The sequence below is a fragment of the Bos indicus genome, chromosome 9, assembly GCF_029378745.1.
Source record: "Bos indicus isolate NIAB-ARS_2022 breed Sahiwal x Tharparkar chromosome 9, NIAB-ARS_B.indTharparkar_mat_pri_1.0, whole genome shotgun sequence".
Lineage (NCBI taxonomy): Eukaryota > Metazoa > Chordata > Mammalia > Artiodactyla > Bovidae > Bos > Bos indicus.
This window is the reverse complement of record NC_091768.1, coordinates 81183938-81205559: the sequence shown is the minus strand read 5'-3', so window position 1 is coordinate 81205559 and position 21622 is coordinate 81183938. Positions and strand designations below refer to the sequence as shown.

Sequence of the window (21622 nt, the reverse complement as noted above, 5' to 3'; positions counted from 1 at the left end):
AATGGCAGCCCACTCCAGTATTCTTGCCTGGAAAAATCCCATAGACAGAGCAGCCTGGTGGGCCATGGTCCACAGGGCTGCAAAGAGTTGGACATGACTGAAGCAACTTGGCAAGTCCAACTCTCTGTGACCCCATGGACTGTAGCTTGCCAGGCTCCCCTGTCTATGGAATTTTCCAGGCAAGAATACTGGAGTGGGTTGCCATTTTCTACTCCAAGGGATCTTCGTGACCCAGGGATCGAACCCATTTCTCACGTGTCTCCTGCACTGGCAGGCAGATTCTTTAATACTCTACCACCTGGAAAGCCCATTTTCAAGGTTATAGAAATCAAACTGTTTATTCCATCCTCTTGCTACCTTTTCATCTCTGCAACCTCCAAACATATATAGTTTTCATTTCTACTACTCTTTATTGGGTATTTCTTCTCTCCCTCATGGATATTCCCAGGTATGTCATTTCTATTAGTCTCTTCATAGAGTGAACCTTTGGTTTTATTGATCCTTGTATATTTGTTTCTGTTTCATGAATTCTCATATTTACCTTTATTATTTCCTTCCTTCTGCTTTCTTTGGGTTGATTCTGGGAAAGTCTTACTCTGAGAACTGACATTTGGGATATCGAGTATAAGTCAGTGGTCTTCAAACTCTGCTCTGCAGAAGACCTTGGGATATTCTTGGGGAGAGGGGTTGTTGTCTCAGAGGCTACCATCCAGAGTTCCTCTCTCCTACCCACTCCAGTTGCCACCAAGAAGGCTCAGCTGTTTTCATCAAAGTAACTCTGGGGACTCCCTGGTGGTCAAGTGTGTGGACTCCACACCCACTGCAGGAAGTACAGGTTTGATTCCTGGTCAGGAAGCTAAGATCCCTCAAACTGCACGGCAAGGCAAAAAAAAAAAAAAAATCAACTTTGCTCTATTTTTATCAATCTTACATGTAGAATTTCCATAAAATTTGGGGGGGGGGGAACGGTTGCATCTTCTAAAAAATAAGATAGTTTTTAAAAGTTTGAAGGCTCAGAAGAATTGAGACAAGGAAGTGTATTTCTAGTACTTATAGATACACATATTTCTATTGACAACACAGTGAGTTAATATTAAAGTACCAATTTATAACTAGGGAAATCTCCCCACATTTGTCAATGCCAGAACCCTTCTAAATTGAGATCCTGTAATTCTATCTGTACTTACAAGATCAATGACCTTAAGTATAAAAGGCTTTGGAAGATCCTTCACAGGCCAGCAGTGTTTAGAATTTGTGCTGAGTATTAGCTAATTTTTTACTCTAAATATCCCTTCAGGTAAAGTTCTATGAGATGGATGAAAGAATAGTATTTCTCAATTTCAAAATAGACAATTTTCTTGCTTTCAAGTATTTCATTAGTTTGCTGAATATGTCTATGAAAAACTCTCCCAGCTTTCTCCTCATCTCCGGACTTAATCTTTTAATCTTGCATGAGTTGTTAACAAGCTTTCGGTAAATTATCCTGTTGTAGATCACTGCCATAAACAGTGAGAGATGAGTTAATAACATCAGATTGTATTTTTAGTGTAAAACTTTGGATAACGTTAAGTAATTTAATATATGCCTTTGATTCCACAAGTAGAAATAATTTATGGGCTTATCTATATGATTTGGCATAAATAGTCTATAAATGCTTCTCTTATGTCTGTATTACATTTTATTGTCAAAAATTAATGTGATGGGTTCTTAGAAAAACAAGTTAAAAATTAAAACACTATAGAACAGTACTGAGTCTTAGCTACAGCTCTCTTTTTTTTATACTTACAGATAAGTAATTTGATTTCAAATTAATAATAATTATCATGTCTTTCCACCATGGCAAATAGATGATTACCTGCCTTCATGCAATTGATGTGGATTTCACAAAACAGGAGCAGTAATTAGCTGAACCTGCTAGCTTATTACCATCAGGAGAAAAAAAAGACTCAACAGTAACAAAAATCTCAACTGCTGGTTTAGACAGTCTTTAATATTGTAGTAATGGTGCTAAACACCATTAAATATGGGCATCCTTTCAGAGCTTGGGTGGAAGATATGTTTCAGCTAAAGACTTCCCTGGTGGCTCAGTTGGTAAAGAACCTGCCTGCAGTGCAGGAGACCTGGGTTCGATTCCCAGGTTGGGAAGATCCCCTGGAGGAGGGCATGACAACCCACTCCAGTATTCTTGCCTGGGAAATCCCATGGACAGAGGATCCTGGCAGAGCACAGTCCATGGGGGTCGCAAACAGTCAGACATGATGAGCAACTAAACCACCACCACCATGTTCGAGCTAAAAAAGTACAATGGACCCACGGCAGGTCCACAGTTGGACAAACCGTGGTTCCTCTGAGCTCGTTTATGCCCTTAAAATTACCCAAAATAAGAACTTCTTTTCCACTCTGTATAATGCAGAAGGCACAGTTCTCATCCAAGCATATGATAAATGGATTTCCAAGGTTTATGTTCTGTTTTAACAAAAAAAATAATCTGTCCTTTCCATGAAGTGCTAGCTGCTGCTAAGTCGCTTCAGTCGTGTCTGACTCTGTGCGACCCCATAGACGGCAGCCAACCAGGCTCCCCCATCCCTGGGATTCTCCAAGCAAGAACACTGGAGTGGGTTGCCATTTCCTTCTCCAATGCATGAAAGTGAAAAGTGAAAGTGACGTCGCTCAGTCGTGTTCGACTTAGCGAGCCCATGGACTGCAGCCTACCAGGCTCCTCCATCCATGGGATTTTCCAGGCAAGAGTACTGGAGTAGGGTGCCATCGCCTTCTCCGGAAGTGCTAGCAGTCCCAGCTTAATGCCCTCCTTTTGGGCTCATCAAATATACTGGACATTGGTTCCCTGGCCATAGCTACCTTGCATCAAATTACATAAGAAGCCTCATGCTTCCACATCATTTTGAGGGGTCTGGGCCAGAGTCACTCACATAGCTCATTCACCCACAAGCATTTGTTGAGCATCTATGAGGTGTCAAGCCTGGTGACAATCAGGAAAGACTGTCCTCACGAAGCTTGCTTTCTAGTCCTGGCTGGTTTTCTTCAGATCCCAGGACTCCCAAGACAATGCCTTCAGCCTCTGCACTGCCCCCTGAGCTGCAGGGCACCCCTGGAGTATGCTGCTTGGAAGGGGCTCTAAGGACTCTGATTCTGAATCCAATCCCCGCTCCCTAAGCCCGAGGTCAGCAGTGAACATAGTTCCCTCTTTCCCATGCACTGTCTTTTTCCTATCTGGTATCTCAGTTTCTACTTTCAACAGAGACTTTTGCCTGGGCTAAATCATTCTCACCCTGACTTGAAAGTCAGCTTCCAATCCCTTCCTACTGGCTGGAATCCAGCTCCAACAGACAGACCAGCTTCCTGACAGGGACCACTTAGCGGCACTTCCAAAGTCCCCCCCCCCAGCCCCCAACCCCTGTCCATTTCCGGTCACAAGGCTCTGCCTGTATCTGAGTACAGATGCAGTTCTACCCAGCTGAGCCCCACTCTCAGTCCCTGCAGCCCATTAATATTCTTCCACTGGTTTCCCTCGGTGCCTGGGTCAAACATGGGAGCCTGGTCCTGCCCATCCACCCTGCCTTAACTGCTGATTAGACACTCATGTGTTTCCCCTACTAGAGTTATCACAGCCAAGCCTAGACAGCTGAGCTTCCTTCATACAGACCAGACAAATCAGGCTTTCGATGTTTAGAGGAGAAAGCCAGCATCTTCCTTTCCACAGCTCCCAGTCGTACATTCTTCTCTCCCTTGGGGCTGGGGTCCTAGTCTTTATCATCCATCCATTACTCCGGTCCCAAAGAAAGAAACTCCTCCTCCCGGCTCAGCCATTCCCTCTCACCCTGGACTCACCCCTCCCAGGGAGCCGTGGTGCATATGATCAGCTAGAGTCTGACAGTCTCTGGGTGAGCAGTGCACATTTGTTTATTTCTTACATTGAGAGGTAGAGATTGGCCAAGGTTTGTTGAATAATTGCATCAAACCCTATACATCGTTTGAACCTCTTAAGTCCTTCCAGGATGGATGAAACGCTGCCTTAGTGTCTCTGGGGAATATCATCAAGTAAAGCCAGCAGGTTCTGGTGCCATAACTAGAGGTCACATGATGCTTCACTTGTGTCAGAATGGAACGCTTATTTCATTCTTTACCCTTTTCCCTCCAAAACTCAGGACTTGATCTTCCCTTTAAGTCGTAGCTGGGACCAACTTTTGTTGCACAAGAGAGGGATCTGGATGCCTTGTCCAGCACCCTGAGATTCAACATCAAGTCACTTTTCCATTCATCTCTCTTCATATCTTGAATTTTCTGGTCCCAGCAATCATCATTTAACTGCTGTGATCCCAAAAGCCGATCCATCTGAACCCAAGTTCTAATAGTTGGCCCTGAGGCCAAACCTCTTTCTTAATTATATCCTTATTACTGTAATTTCCAGAGCTGGTAATTCCGTTTTGCTAGTTCTCCACCCAGTGGTTTTGAATCTGAGTCCAGAAGCATGTGTACTTAGCACATGTTAGATGCAAAATAATCATTAATTGGTCAATTGATTTAAAAATACCTGAGCTACTATAATAGATGGTAGGCATCAAACCCAGAGAAAGACTTAGAGTAGACAGAATTCACTCAAATAAGGACTTCTGGGATTCACTCAAGTGAGAACTAAAGGGCAAGGACTGTGTCTTTTTTAAAATTTATTTCATTGAAGTATAGTTGGTTTACAATGTTGTGTTAATTTCTACTGTACCGTGAAGTGATTCAGCACTTATACATTCTTTTTCATATTCTTCTCCATTATGGTTTATCACAGGATTTTTTTTTTTACTTTTTATTTTATATCTGAGTATAGTTAATTTTGGAGAAGGCAATGGCACCCCACTCCAGTACTCTTGCCTGGAAAATCCCATGGACAGAGGAGCCTGGTAGGCTGCAGTCCATGGGGTCGTGAATTCGGACACGACTGAGCGACTTCACTTTCACTTTTCACTTTCATGCATTGGAGAAGGAAATGGCAACCCACTCCAGTGTTCTTGCCTGGAGAATCCCAGGGACGGGGGAGCCTGGTGGGCTGCTGTCTATGGGGTCGCACAGAGTCGGACACAACTGAAGCGACTTAGCAGCAGCAGTTAATTTAACATGTTGTGTTAGTTTCAGGTGTACAACAAAGTGATTCAGCTATACACATACATGTATCTTTTTCAATCTTTTCCCAATTAGATTGTTACAGAATATTGAGAAGTGTTCCCTGTGCTATTCAGTAGGTCCTTACTGGTTATCCATTTTAAATATAGCAGTCTGTACATGTCATTCCCAAACCTCTTAACTACTGAGTGAAGTTATATGTGGAATCCAAAAAAAAAAAAAAAGATACAAATGAACTTATTTACAAACCAGAAACAGACTCAGGGACTTAAAGAACAAGCCTATGGTTACCAGGATGGAAGGGAATGGGGGAGGGACAGTTACAGACTGTGTGTACTGATTCACTGCTGCCTCTCTACCTTGGCACCATGCCTGGCACCCAGGATACTCTTTACAGTGTGATAAAGGAATGGATTTACAGATGGCACGCACTGTCAGACGACTCCCTGAAGCTGCCTGTCTCCCTGCTGGCCAATTAGCTCTCCTCCTCCAAGATTTCCCACTGTCAGGCTGTGCCAAGCTGCTCTGAACCACAGCCACCTCCTCCGACCTTCCATCCTTCCGACGATGTTAACTGTGAACCAGAACCACGCTCTGTGGTTGTGGTCATAACCTCTGGAGGCTGTGTGCTGTCAGCCCCCTGAACTGACCGAAGCTTCATTATACTGTGCATGCCTCCCACCTCACCCCCAGCCCCTCATTCCCCCACCACATTGCCGTGGCACAGACAACTGGGCTGAGTCAAACTGTGCACACCTGGTTGGCACCAGGAACAATTCAACAGTCTCCTGCAGAGCATCTTCTCTAGCCTCCATGTCTTCTATTTCTTCAACTGATCCTCATGGAACACAATTTCAGATTTCAGGATTCTAATTTGCATCTTCTAAATTAATTTTCTTCTATATGACATTCTTATGGTGTCATATGCCAGACTGAACACTGCAGATATGATTTTTTTGTAACAACCATCAATCTCCATCCACAAACACTGCTAGGTTCCAGGTGCTTGTGATAGGCCAGCAGATAATAAATTTCTTGCTAGCAAGGGCAGGGTTTAACTACTTTATTCTCTGCATGCGTGCTAAGTCTCTTCAGTCACATCTGACTCTTCGCCACGCTGTGGACTGCAGCCTGCCAGGCTCCTCTGTCCATGGGATTCTCCAGTCAAGAATACTGGAGTGTGTTGCATGCCCACATGTCCTATGTCTCCTGCATTGGCAGGCAGGTTCTTTACCACTGGTGCCACCTGGGAAGCCCGCTTGACTTTCTATCTCACAGCTATTACAGTGCTGGGCTCCTGGCACAATCACTGTTACATGGAAAGGAAGAGATAAGACAACAGTCTGTTTCCCAAACAAAGTAGGAGCTGCGAGTAGGTGTGATGGCACTGTTGTAAAGCTGGCACTAGGGGAGTGGGGCATCAGGTTAAGGAAGAATAAGAGCCGTAGACCCATCAAGCTGTTTGAGGAAGCCCATCTCTCCTTTGGGCTTCTCTTGTGGCTCAGAGGTTAAAGCGTCTGCCTGCAATGCAGGAGACCTGGGTTCAATCCCTGGGTCAGGAAGATCCCCTGGAGAAGGAAATGGCAACCCACTCCAGTATTCTTGCCTAGGAAATCCCATGGACGCAGGAGTCTGGTGGCCTGCAGTCCACGGGGTCGCAAAGAGTTGGACACGACTGAGCCACTTCACTTCACTTCATCCCTCCTATAAACTTTTATGTAAACTGGGTCTAGGGAAATTTCTGCAATTCAAAAAATCAAACCTTCTAAGCGAAATTCCTTTTCCAAATAAACAAGTTGAGGATGATAATAACAAGTCGGGGATGAATGATAAACTTCAACTCTCATCCTGAACCATCCCTAGAGCATACATAGGGTCCAGAAAACCTGACTCTGCCAACAGCTGTTCCCTTAAGATGGGCCTTGCTGTCAGAAGCCACTGACAGGCCTATAGGCCGGATGCTACTATGGAACATTCAGTCCACAGAATGATCCATGATCAAAATAAAAATTTGCATGAGAAAAACATCCAAAAAGATCCATAACCATGTCTGAATATAACTGATGGTACAGAGTCGCTCTCAGAAAGAAAAGACAACCCACCCCTCTCCAAGGAGCCCATTAATACCAAAGAATGGGGCTGCTTTGCTTGGAATGAGAGGTGCTTAGATTTTCATGACTGTTATCTTTTTTCCGTGAAGGAAAAACTGCTTACAAAATATCCTCAACCCCTCATCCCAGGTTCTGACTAAACTACTAAAAACAGTAGCTAACATTTTAGGATAGTTCCTAAGTGCCCAGTAGTGAGCTAAACTTATAACCCTCACAACAACTCTGTAATGAAGGTACTATTATTAGACCCATTCTACAGACAAGAAAATTGAGTCAGAAAGATGTACCAACTTACCTAGGATTACACGACTAGTATGGAGTACAGTACAGTTGGTATTTGAAGAGAGGCAACTGGATGACAAAGCTCACACGTAACGATGATGCTCACTGTGCCCCACTAAACGCCACAGTAAAAATATGTCTTTTATATCCTGCCAGTCTCTTTGGCTTATTTGATCCACATGAAAATCTCCCTGAGGTCAGGAATCATGTCTTTTAAAAATGTGTATCCATAACCTTTAGCAGTGTTTGAAAAGTATTAAGTTTCCAATTCAATCAACACTTGAACCAGCAATCCTAGTCCTGGACATGTATCTGGAGAAAATCATAATCTCAAAAGATATACGTACTCCAAAGTTCACTACAGCACTACTTACAACAGCCAGGACATGGAGGCAACCTAAGTGTCCATCAATAGAGGACTAGATAAAGATGTCATACATCTTTATGTATGACACATACATGTATGACACATGTATGACACATACATACTAGCCACAACAAAAAGGGAAATAATGCCATCTGCGGCAACATGGATGGACCTAGAGATTGTCATTCTGAGTAAGTCATACAAAGACAAACATCATATGATATTGCTTATATGTGGAATCTTAAAAAAAATGGTGCATATGAAGTTACCAAACAAAAATAGAGTCATGGATGTAAAAAACAAACTTATGGTTACCACGGAAAGGGGGATGAATAAATTGGGAGATTGGAATTGACATATACACACCACTATATATAACATAGATAACTAACAAGAACCTACTTATAACAGCTACTCCATACTCTGTAATGACCTATATGGGAAAAGAATCTAAGAAAGAGTGGATTATCTATATATATGTAAGCGATCCACTTTGCTGTACAGCACAGAATGTTGTAAATCAACTCTACTCCAATAAAAATTAATTAAAAAACAAAATTAAATCAAAAAATTTTTTAAAAACCAACATCTGTTGAATGAATGAATCAAGTTGTACCACCACACAGATTTGAATCTACTCCTGCCCACCTTAGGTAGGACTCACTGCCTTCCAGTCAAGAAAGAGGTGCCTCATAGCTGTGTTACCGCCAGTGCCATAGTGCTTGTATTCTATAGACCTCTTTTCATAAGTTCTTGCTAAATTCCCTCCTTCTGTGATTAAGCAAAATGCAAACATAGCATTTCATCACTTGGCAACTTTAGGATAAATCTCTGAGAGTGTAAACCAATGTTCTACCAATCTCAAAGTGAGAAAGGGTTGCGTTTTCTTTACAGATCGTTCTGTGCAGATATAATCTGAAGATAGCTGCTAGCAGGGCATTTCTGTAATCCACCTTTATATGATATGACTAGTGCTTTCACTAGCTCAATCACTGTTTAGTAAAAAAATATTCAATCTTCTGGACTCCTAGAGACAGAAGGACTGCAAAGGAATGCTCTCTATTGCTGCTATGAGTCATGGTGAAATCATTGGTAACTAAGTGGCCCATATTTTGGCTCTTATGGCGTAAATAGACGATACAAAATTACATTCAAAGACAGGAACAGAAATTTACTAACTCCTAAGTTCTCTGAGTTTCATACTCAAAATAGAAAGATTCAGTACAGTGTTTCTAATTCAAGTGTGTGAATTCTGACTGCATGTTTTAAGTGCATCAGGGTTAGAAATTAGTCTATGCGAACAAACCAGTATTTTTATACTTAAATTCTTTGTAGACTTTTCTCTTTTAATACAGCTGAATCCTTCAACAAATTCTGGCAAGACTAATCATTTTCCTATGCCCTTTCTGCCACTGCTAAATACATCAAATACCTATTTAAACAGTGTAAAATATTTTTATTTAGCTAAATAATTTAGAGAGCTGAACCCTGCCATATTTGGCAGGCATTTTTTGATTTTGCTTTTATTTCTAAATGTTATATTGTAAGCACATACTCATGTCACTAAAACTGTTGACGAATATGAATAATACCCTATAATTTCTATCATTTACTTACTTGTTATCCTATTCTTGAATATGAAGGATATCCAAGTTTTTTTTTAACTATTATAAGTAACACTATGATGAATATCATCATACATCCATATCTGATCCTTCTTTGGTAAAAACTTGCAAAGAATCAAGTTGTTAAATAATGAATAATGATAATGATAATGAATGTTCTTGAGGTTTTTCAGTAAACAGCCAAATTGTGTTCCAGTTACCTGCCACGGCATCAAATTACCTGCTTTCTCTGCCCCTGCTGGTATCTACTGTCTCTATCTAATAATTAGAAATCTAATTTTATGTCATATTATGTTCTTTCTGTCTCCCTCTCCTTGTGGCTCGTTTCTTAGTGTGTTGTTACTGTGGTTTGTGAGTGCACGGTCAGCTAAGAATCATGGGAATGGTGTAAGCTTGGACTGAGGTTCCACTTCCAGAAAGAGTTTGCTCTGGATTGTGCCAGTACCCCAGTGGGGTTCCAATCTGGAACAAATTTATTTGTTTGCCTAAATAAGTGGCATAAATTCTAGGCCCAACTTACATGAGGGTGGGACTACGGTTATAAAATTTTATAGGTGGTCTTTTTCTGTCCACAGCCTAAGAGGAAACAGGTAAATTTCCTTGTGTGCTCAGTCACTCAGTCATGTCCAGCTCTTTGTAGCCCCATGGATGTAGCCCCATGGATGCAGCCCACCAGGCTCCTCTGTCCATGGGATTTTCCAGGCAAGAATACTGCAGTGGGTTGCCATTTCCTCCTCTAGGAGACTTCCTGACCCAGGGATCATAGTCGTGTCTCCTGCATTGGCAGATGGATTCTTTACCACTGAGCCACCTGGGAAGCCACTGTTAAGTTTCTTTATCCACTTTTAAATATATATATATATATATATATATATATATATATATATACACACATATATTTTTTAAAAATTTATTTTGGCCACACTGTACGGGCATGAGAGATCTTCCCCAAACAGGGATCAAACCCTTGCCTCCTGCAATGGAAGCTCAGAGTCTTAACCACCAGGGAAGCCCTCCTTATTCCTTTTAATGACAATTTTTTCCCTCTAACTTTCCCTCCTACTAAGGGTAAAACTCTTTGTTTAGGATCTATGTGATACACCTAGGCATTAAAACCCAAGGCTCAGGTGCCAGTTCCCAGGAGACTGCCTTGCCATCCCCGTGTCTAATTGTCTAGATAAAATTGTATTAATTTAAATGGGTCTCGGTGGTCCAGCAGATGAGGGGAGAAAGGCTTGTTACATTCATCTTCACACTCCACCCTTACTTTCCAGGTCAATGAGAGACATCAACTCAGTCAGTAGTAGGACACCGGATGACCTCACCCCTGTCCACCTGGAGACCAGAGAGATTCCCCCAAAGCCTTCAGATGCTGACAAAAGTCCTGAGATCAGCAGTGGCTTGAGTGCCTGTTTATCATGGTGTTGTCCAACTCCCTCTGGCTTTGGCTCCATAGTTTTGAAATTTCACCTTGACATTTAGAGGGATGTATCTCATTCTGGGCTTCCCTTGTGGCTCAGATAGTAAAGAATCTGCCTGCAATACAGGAGACCTGGGTTTGATCTCTGGATCGGGAAGATCCCCTGGAGAAGGGAATGGCAACCCGCTCAAGTATTCTTGCCTGGGAAATCCCATGGACACAGGTGCCCGGGGGGGCTACAGTCCATGGGGTTCCAAGAGTCGGACACGACTTAGTGACTAAAATCAACCAATCACCCATCTCATTCTGACTCCCTGATTTGCAGGTGTTCTGCAGTGGAAGAGTATTTAGGGTTATCTCATCTGCCATGTTGCCAGAAGTGGTCCCATCCATCACCTCGAGACCTCCTGTCACCACCCTCCACCCCACGCTCCAGAGCTGCTGGCATCCTGCTCACGGTTCTGTCTCCACTCCAAGCCGTCTCATCATCCCGGGCCCTGTCAGCATGGATGTGGGTAACCCATCCAACATCTCAGCCTCTCAGTTCCTTAAATTTCTCACTTTTAATGATCTTTACTTTCACCTTCTTTCAGTCACCCACTACGGCCTTTTCCACCACGTCAGTGACACCACCTTTACAAATGTGAATTCCATCACATTCCTCTTGAACCATGATCTCTTATATTTCCAGTTCTCTCATTCAGTTACTTCCTTGACATTTCCTCCAATCTTCCCTTTCCTTCCTGTCCTGTTTACATCCTAGAGTCCATACTTTACACTCTCGGTCCACCCAACTTTGCCCAAACACATTTCAGGGGCACCTGCCTGAACAACAACAACAAACTCAGAGAAATGCAACAGTCTGACTTTTGCATACTTTCCCCTTGAGCTTATGCAAAAATCCACATAAACTATATATATGGTGGCTCTTGTATTCAAGTTCTGTCTCTGTATCTAAACTGCTCAGCAATGCTTTTAGGTCTCCATCGTTCATTCTGTCTGCCACGATACACACCATCATTGCAAAGCTTCTCCAGGAAACCGTGACTCTCTCCACAGCCCTTAACAAAAGAATTGTCCTCCTACTTCACAGGAGAAATGGACGCCATCAGAGAACTCCTCAGCCTTCCTGCCACCAAATTTCTGCCTTACGCCACTGTGGCAGGCAGGCAGCCTTGTAATGGTCCCGCTTCCCAGGCTTCACACTCCTATACAGTCACCTTCCTTTGAGTGAGGGCTGGGCCGAATGACTCCATTGTAACAAACAGAGTTCAGCATAAGTGACTGGATACATCACTTCTGAAGGTGATAACAAAGACAGTGACCTTCACCTTGCTGGCCCTCTCTTGCTTTCTCTCGGGCTCACTCTGCCATGTTTCAAGCTGCCCGGTGTAGAGGCTGATGGGGCAGGAATCTGAGGGGCGGAGCTCCAGCCAGCGACCACCCAGGAACTGGGATCCTCAGTCCAATGGCTCACCAAGGCCAAAACCCTGCCGACAGCCTGGTGAGTGAGCTTGAAAGCGGATCCTTCATGAGTTGAGGGTGGAGATGCTACAGTCCTGGTACATACCTGGATTGCAATTTCAGAGACTCTCTGAGTCAGAAGACTCAGCTAAGATGCCTGGATTCCTGACCACAGACATAATCACCGCATTGTTTGAGGCAGCTACATCTTGGGGTAATTTGTTGTCACACAGCAACAGATGAGGAATACACATGCCCACTCAGCCTTCCTGCCCTTGTGGCAGTGGGAAAGGTGCATCTCCCAGCCTGGGAACATTCCATCACCTGTGGGAGAGGCCCTTTTCCTTCTCCTGCTCCCAGGTCCTAGTCTGTCCCCCACAAACAAGCTCCTCCTCCAAGATCTCGCCTGCCGTGTGGGCTCCTCCCGCCTTCTCATCACACGTGTCTACACGCCTCCTTTAAGAGTAGAACCTAAGTGAAGACAGGAGCCACGCTGGTGTGGCTCATTGTTGTGCCCGCAGTTCCCACCACCATTCTTTGAACATGAAAGGCTCTTCATAATAATTTGGTGAATAAAAGTATCAGGAATGGATATTCAAAGAGTTTTGGGAGATAGTCTGTTTCTTTGGTGCGCGTTGGCACTGCCGTGTCATTTGTTTTAAATCTTAAAGATGAAAATCTAGGTTGAAACTATACACATGATGGTCATTTGCTGAAATGGGTGCTGTGGCTGCGTTGTTGGTTTGCGTGTTTTGTTTTGGCTGTTTTGTTCAGGCAGCATCTCAGTTCCCCACCAGGGATGGAACCCTGAGCCCCCTGCAGTGGAAGCATGGAGTCTTAACCACCGGACCACCAGGGAATTCCCACACATTTATTTTTTTCAATGAAAAGAATTCCCTCAGCTATACCATTAAATGAAGAGGCCCATATCAGCCTCTTAAGGACAGTTCCTAAGTCCACACGACTACTTTTCAGGGAGTTATAAGAATTTGCTTTAAAAACACTTCAGGAGACAAGACAGCTGCAGCACGCAGTTCCCTGGTGGGCACCCAGTAGAATCAGGGCCCAGGGGCTCCCACAGACACTCTGTCAGCCTCAGAGCAAAGACAAGAGAGGAGCATGTCTTACTATTGGTATACTGTTTTTTTCTTTTTGGCCATGCCACGTGGCATGAGAGATCTTAGTTCCCCAACCAGGGATGGAACCCATGCTCCCTGCAGTAGAAGCGTGAAGTCTTAACCACTGGACTGCTGGGGAATTCCCTGAGTTGTTGTTGATGTTGCTTTCTACTAAAGACAGCCTCCTGCCAAATGAAAATATTTTCCTTCCTTCACCCAGGTCATCTGCTAGCCAATAACGCCCCCTCATGCAAAATTTTTAAAGCTCTTTTCTTCTTGGCATCTTCCCAGGGGGCACAGTGGTAAAGAACTAGCCTGGCAATGCAGGAGATCCAAGAGACTCAGGTTCGATCCCTGGGTCAGGACGACCCCCTAGGGAAGGAAATGATAACCCTTTCTAGTAATCTGACCTGGAAAGTTCCATGGACAGAGGAGCCTGGCAGGCTATAGTCCATGGAGTCACAAATGAGCACACACAGCTGTGAGAGTACAAAAACCTTTTCTTCTTGGCAGCTTCCTAGCTTGGCAAGCAGTGTACAGGCTGGATTTCAGGACACTCTCTCCCCCAGGGCCAATGCTCTCATGCAATGAACAGCCTACACATCCTTACATTGCTACCCTGCTCAACCCTTCATACAGGGAAAAGCCAATTTGTTCTCTTGAGTTCTGGGCTCCCTTGCCTCCCCAAAGAAAGTCAAGGGCCAATAAGAGTTGAATTACATTAGATGATCCAAGAAGTGGGGGGATAGAGAATGCTGCTTCGCATTGAAGAGGGGAAGGGGTAAAGCTGGCTAGGATTTCCCTCCCCTGGGGAAGACAAGTCTGGGGGCGCATCTTCAGCAGCCACAGGGCCCCCCATCCCACATGCAATGGCCAGTGAAGGAACAACAGTGATTGTGAGCAGAAGGAGCAGAGAATAAGGCTTCTCCCTCGACTGACCCACAGGAGGGGTAGGGGCCCGGGCAAGCAGTTAACCAGGGCAATCTCCCCGGTGTTGGCAAATCAATGAGGGATGGGGTGTCTTGGACCAGATTAAATTAATGTAAAAAGATAAATAATCAGAATTTACCTGCACAGTATAACATTATATCTCTACCCAGATTCCCACTAAACCTCCCAAGTATCCCTTATTACTACCTGCACTCCTTAAGCCTTTGCTGAGGTTCTATTTCTGGCTCAGATGGTAAAGAATTCACCTGCAATGTGGGAGACCCAGGTTTGATCCCTGGGTCAGGAAGATACCCTGGAGAAGGGAATGGCTACCCACTCCAGTGTTCTTGTCTGGAGAATCCCCATGGACAGAAGAGCCTGGTGGGCTACAGTCCATGGAGTCACAAAGAGTCAGACACAACTGAGAGACTTTCACTCACTCATTCATTTCATATTTAAGCTACTTAAATAGGTATTTCAGGGCTCTCCCTGCATCTCTCTTCTCTCACTTCCCCTCCACCTATTACATAATTACCAGATTCATCTCTTTACATGAAGACTTTCAGGATATCACCGTGGTACCCAAACATTTTCAACTGCTCCCTACTTATTAGAGGCTGTAACTCCAAGTCATTGCCTGGGTTCAAAGCCTTGCCCAGTAGGATTTCAATGTATACATTCTGTTTCATCTCCCATTCTCCTAACCTGTGATTAGAGCCGAACTGAAAATTCACCTAGAGCTCTCTCCTCTTAATGCCTCTGTCCATCCCATTTCTTCTGGTTGGGATTTCTGACACTTTTAAAAAAAAAAAACAAAAAACAAAATCTTATATAACCTTTAACATATTGATGGCTAAATATTAACATGAAAATTTTCCCTTCTCCCAAATCCTTTCCGAACTCCTTCAGCCCCTAAAGTCTTTCCCCGTCTTTTATATTATTTGTGATCACAGTTAAATTTTCCTACATCATGCAATAATTTATCTTAAAATGCTGAGGCCCTTGACTATGAATTCATAGGGGCAGGAATAAGAGCAATTGTTTACTATTTTACATCTTAGATCCCCTGGAGTAAGAAATGGCAACCCACTCCAATATTCCTGCCTGGAAAATTCCATGGACAGAGAAGCCTAACAGGCTACAGTCCATGGGACTGCAAATAATCAGACATGACTGAGCATGCATGCACTCTTTATGCTGCCTAGTATAAGGTTTTGCATATAAGCAAAGTAAAATGATTCATGGATTGAGTCTTCCTTTTACCAGAAGATCCACCATTAACAAAATTCTTTGTGGACTTAAAGTATGACTTTGAAAACAAAAATTTTTTTTTGTTACATGCCACTCAACTTCTCACAAAAAAGTTCACTTAAAGTTGAATTGCAAACTCTGAAAAGTGTATTTTAACAAAATTAAAGGATATAAATACATATCAAAGCTTTTTGTTTTGTGTGTCTCTATATGTACGCACATGTGTCACTGAGTCTGAAGTATAGTTTATCTACAACATAAGCTGTGGTGGAAAATCTGGCCCTCTGTGAAGAATTTTAGGCGGCTAACTTTAAAAAGAATGAATGTTACCTGTTTCAACTTATGTTTTAAAACCGAAAAGCTGAATAATAGAAATAAACTTCTCACTGGCAAGGCTTTAGGTAGTAACGAATACTCTTCTGAAAGTTCATAGACATAAAGTCTGTTAAACATTTTTGCTTTCAAAACAGCTTCTTTTTGAATGAACGGAACTCGGCAAGCTTTCATTTACAGGAATAGAAAATTACCCTGTGACTTGTAACATATGTAATCCAGAAAATGTGGGAGAAGGGGCACTCTTTCAGAGCCAGATCAGGAGATCCCAGTGTCATTCATACAGCGGCCTTCCTCACTTGTTACACTCTGGGTGTAATTAAGAGAATCAGGCTTGGGGTGCAAATCCTATCACACAAAGAGCAATCTACTGGGAAGTCACCAAGTTTGGAGACACTCCATATGTGTGGCCAACACAAGGAAAAGCCCTATGGATGGACAGGTCTTATCATCTGCATCAGCTGTGTTGGACACTGATGGAAAAGAGATCAAATTCAGCTCAGAGCATTGGCTTCCTCGGACATATCTCATTCCAGAAACGTGATTATGCCCTATTAACTGAAAACAGGGACCCTTTAAAAGTTCCTACAAACTTTTTAAACAATTGTTCACAGCCTGGACACAGACTCCTTTTTCTAAATTGAAAACAAATGTCCACTTAGAAAGACTCAGTGTACTTAAGAATCAATTGTATTCTGAAAACAATTTACCCCAAGAGGGACTGGCTTTTTATTTTAATAAAACAGTCCAATAACGGTTTTGATAGATTGGAAGATAAATAAACATTAAGTCGTTAAAAACAAAAAGTCACTCATCTAATATTGGTTCTCAAAGACGATAGTATGTTGCAAGAGGAGAAAACTCAAAGAACAGCATTTACAGGTACATCTGTCTTTTCAATAGAAGCTATTAAGTGCAAATAACAAGTCTCCTCTGTGGTTAACTTTTGCTGATCCGTATAACCATTATGCCATCTAGTGGCTAAACTTCAAACAGCAACTAAGGAGAGATTTTTCTGCAAGCCCATCTATCTGAATGCCATCTTTTAAGATGGCGTTTTGAAACTAGTTTATTACTAAGAATATAAAGGACGGATTGTTTATATATGAACTATTGTGCACCATAAAATGTCCACGTGTCTTAGGAAATTAAGATTGGGTTCCTATAAAATGTCACACGAAATATAAAAAAAAATTTCCTAAAAAATCACAGGTAAAGATAGGAGTAAGTTAACCAATTTATATTTTAAGACTTTATAAATGACAAGGCTAAGACATCTTATTGAACTGTGGCTAGGAATTATGACATTCATATACTCTACAGTTAAAATGGGGGGAAATACTTGAAGATATAAAGTCAAACATAAAAATAAGAAAATATATGCAAGAAAATAATTTATTGGTTGGAAATGTTTTCAGAGTTGTCAACGATTGTTTATTTATTCACCTAATTATAGCTCTAAACTATGTTACAGGATATTTTGTTGGAATAAACTAGCCAAGTAAATATTGAGAAATCTAATCTGACCTTTCTATCTAGCCACTCTGTAGAAATAAAGACAAATCTAGCCAAATTTCACAGCTCCCTATTAAAAGCGTTATTTTTTACATTTGGGAAAGGAGTTTGCTTTTTTGTTAACACCATTCTATTACCAAAAAACAAATGGCAGAAGTCCAGCTGTTAGATTTGGAATTTAAATGCAATATCTGTAGGAGACAGGGCCTCATCGTTCGTGGCTCTTCTCAATATTGCTATTGAAGAGGTTCCAGTTTGTTTGAAAAATATTTACATCAAATTTCCAATGCAACCAACTCTAGGAACTGTTGCTTTTTTTAATGTCATTAAAAGAACATAAAAATAATTCGAAATTTTAAACATTTCCTCAAGAATCATTTTATTATGAATACTTATAAAATGATTCAACCAAAAGAAAATGCATATGATCATAAAAAGAAATTTCAAGTAAACACATGTCTTTCCTAAGGTGAAAAAATATATCTAAAATTTTTAAAAACTGAATTTTATAGGAGTTTATATGTTGAGAGAGATAAAAGCCACTTACAGAGCTAAAAGAAGACGTAGGCAGATCTCACTGCGTAGCACTTTATTGTGCTTCACAGACATTGTGTTGTTTTTTTTCTTTGTTCTGTTTTATAAAATTGAAGGTTTGTGGCAACTCTGAGTTGAGCAAGTGTATCAATACCATGTTTCCAAAAGAATTTGCTCACTTCATGTCTCTGGGTCACATTTTGGTAATTCTTGTGATATTTCAAGTGTTTCATTATTCCTATATTTGTAATGATGATCTATGATCAGTGATCTTTGATGTTACTACTACACTCATTAAAGGCTCAGATGATGGTTAGCATTTTTTAAGCAATAAAGTAATTTTAAAATTAAGGCATGTAAACTGGTTTATATATATATATAATAATACTATTGAACACTTAATAGTGTGATGCATGCATGCTCAGATGCTCATTTGTATCTGACTCTTTGTGACCCCATGAACTGTAGGCCGCCAGGCTCCCCTGTCCATGGAATTTTCCTGGCAAGAATACTGGAAGGGTTGCCATTTCCTCCACGTGGGGCAATTCCTGACCCAGAAATCTCACACTTAATACACTGTATTGTAAACATAAAGTGAAAGTGTTGGTTGCTCAGTCGAGCCTAACTCTTTGTGACCCCATGGACTGTAGCCCGCCAGACTCCTCTGTGCATGGAATTCTCCAGGCAAGAATACTGGAGTGGGTAGCCATTCCCTTCTCCAGGGGATCTTCCCAACCCAGGGATTTATTTTTATTTTTGGCTGTGCTGGGTCTTCGTTGTTATGCGAGCTTTTCTCTAGTTGTGGTGAGCAGGGGCTACTCTTTGCTGCTGTGTGCTGGCTTCTCATTGCAGGGGCTTCTCATGTTGCAGGACACGGGCTCTAGGGCACATGAGCTCAGTAACTGTGGCTCCTGAGCACTAGAGCACAGGCTCAATAGTTATGGTGCATGGGCTTTAGTTGCTCCACAGCATGTAGGATCTTCCCAGATCAGGAATCATACCTGTGTCTCCTACACTGGCAGGCAGATTCTTTATCGCTGAGCCACCAGAGAAGTCCTGTAAACATAGCTTTTATATGCAATGGGAAACTGAAAAACTCCTGTGACTCACTTTATCACAATATAACTTTATTGTGGTGGTTCTGCGGCTGAACCCACAAGATCTCCTGAACTTTAAACATGAACATTGAAGGTAGTGTGGAGGGCAGACCCTAAGGTGACCCACGGTGATTTCCCATCTCCTGATGTCCACGCCCTTGAATCACCCCCAGTGCTTGGGTGTGAATCAGACCTGTGATTTGTTAGCCAGTAGAATGTGGCAAAGTGGGTGGGGTGTCCCTCTGTGGTTATATGGTGTTAGATAAGACTGTTGCAGCAGACCCGAGCAAGAGATCCTCCTCTCTGGGTTAAGGAAGTGAGCGACCAGGTTAAGGAAACCCACTGAGCAGCCTTTGATCGACAGTCAGCAAAACCCTGGAGTCCTCAGTCATACAGCCCCAGGAAAGGAATTCTGTCAACAAGGTGAATGTGCTGAGAAGTAGACTGCCCCTGTCAATCCTCCAGGTGAGAACACAGCCCACTGACACCCTGATTGCAGTCTGGCAAGACCCTAAACAGAGATCCCAGTTGAGCTGTCTCATGCTTCTGATTCAGAGAAGTTATGACTTGTTTTAGCTGCTAAATTTGTGATAATTTGTGATGCAGTGATATAAGTGGCATGGTAAACAAAATTCACAATTCTACCAACACATATGGAGAACTAGATCCAGATCTGAGCCTGGCATAGAATAGACCTTGACAGCATAGCTAAACATAGGTGCTCTGCCCAAATAAAGATCAGAAAGGAAGGAAAGAGTTTAATGCCTAGTTCTGAGAATATCATAATCTATTTGAAGGAAAATGGACATGTAATTAACTCTGATAAATAACTAAAATAAACAGTAACACAGGTAAAAGCAACATGACAGGATGCACCGAAAAGGGTCTGTATCAGTAGACATCTTTGCAAGCTACAGAAAACTCAAATTTTAAAAAAAGTTAGCCAGGAAAAAAAAAAGACTGGGAAGGAAGTCACTGATTCACAAAACTGAAGTCTGGAGGTAGGGCTAGCCTCAAGCATAATTGCATCTACTCTCAGAAATTTTCTAGGCTCTTCCCTTGTAAATGTGTCACTTTTACACTTGGGCAGGCTGCTCCCATGTTGACAAATAACAACCACAGGGGTCACAGGGCACCATGAAATACAGAAGTTTCTCTTTCATAAGCCCCAGTGAAAGTCTCCATGCATCTCATTGGCCGGATTGAGTCATAAACACATGCACCGTTCAGCCAAGCTCCACACCGTAGCCAATCAGAGTTCAGCCCTGGAGCAGAGAATGAGTCATTCCCCTTAAACCATGCAGATGATAGTGCTGCACAGAGGTGCTTCCTCCACAGGAAAATCTGAAGGTAACTGATGGGAGTCAAAGGAAATCAATTCGAAGACAGTCACCAATCAACACGGATCACGGGACCTCACTAATTCTGAGTTGGGAGATCATGGATGAAATATATAATGAAATACAACTATATACTGGATGAAGGTTATAGGAGAACACTGCATATACTGGGTTCCTAACAGTTCAATAAGTATAAAATTATTTCAAATTAAAAAGTGAAAAACATTTTATTTTGTACTCTGGATTAGACAGATAAGACCAACCATCAATAGTTTAAAAATGAATAGGTTTTTTAAAATGTGATAATAAAAAATAGACTCATAGGAGTAAGATTTGTGAATTTTGAAAGGAACCACTTTTTGAAATCACTTTCTATAAGAAACATACTCTTTCAGAAGAAAAAAAAATAAGGTTAGGTTTACATTTGATGGAGGCATTTAGACCCTCTAGTTTCGGCCAAGAAACTTTCCAGTCCACTTCAGTGTTGAGCTGTATATATTGATTGAATTGACTAGAAAATTGGTGCAAGGGTCAGAGAAACAGAGATGCTATACCAGGAATTCAGCAAAGGGTGGAGGTGTCAGGATAAAATATGAGGTGAGAGGAATTTAGGCCAGTGAAGAGCTAAATTGCAGAAGAGGAATGCCAGAGAAAATTTATATGAGAGAGAAAAGAATTTTTTACCAAGAACAAAGTTTAAAAGCAAGGAAAAATCTAAAAGATATTGACTCTGTGGTTAGGTGCAAAAAAGAAATGGAGAAATAAGAAAGCACAGTAGATCTTTTGGTGAAAACCTTTAATCGTGTGGCTTCCATTCTTTTCAACCATATAGAACAACACAGAATTTGCTTTTCTGCAATCAGACGTGTTGGCGGGTCAGTGTTTCATGAATAATTGAGTACTAAATATGGTAAGAAAATATCCAATATCTCCTACATAAATATTTCACAAGGTAAATACCATTTTTCAAAGAATATGAATAGAATGTTATAAACATAACATTAAAATAATACTGAAAAAACAAGGCACCTAGCAGAGGTGGCTGATTCCAGGATGGGGACAGAGAACACAAGATGAGACTGGAACATTATACAGTGCCAGG

The 21622-nt window shown here is 42.0% G+C and overlaps 1 protein-coding gene and 1 non-coding gene across 5 annotated transcripts in view; one reads left to right on the top strand and one right to left on the bottom strand.

Moving 5' to 3' along the window:
- The window catches only part of PHACTR2 (phosphatase and actin regulator 2), a 297859-nt gene that overhangs the window by 239907 nt on the left and 36330 nt on the right, over positions 1–21622 (bottom strand). The gene's annotated exons all lie outside the window — the stretch shown is intronic.
- On the top strand, positions 2074–2145 carry TRNAC-GCA (transfer RNA cysteine (anticodon GCA)). Its single transcript has one exon. It is a non-coding gene; the product is annotated as a tRNA-Cys (tRNA).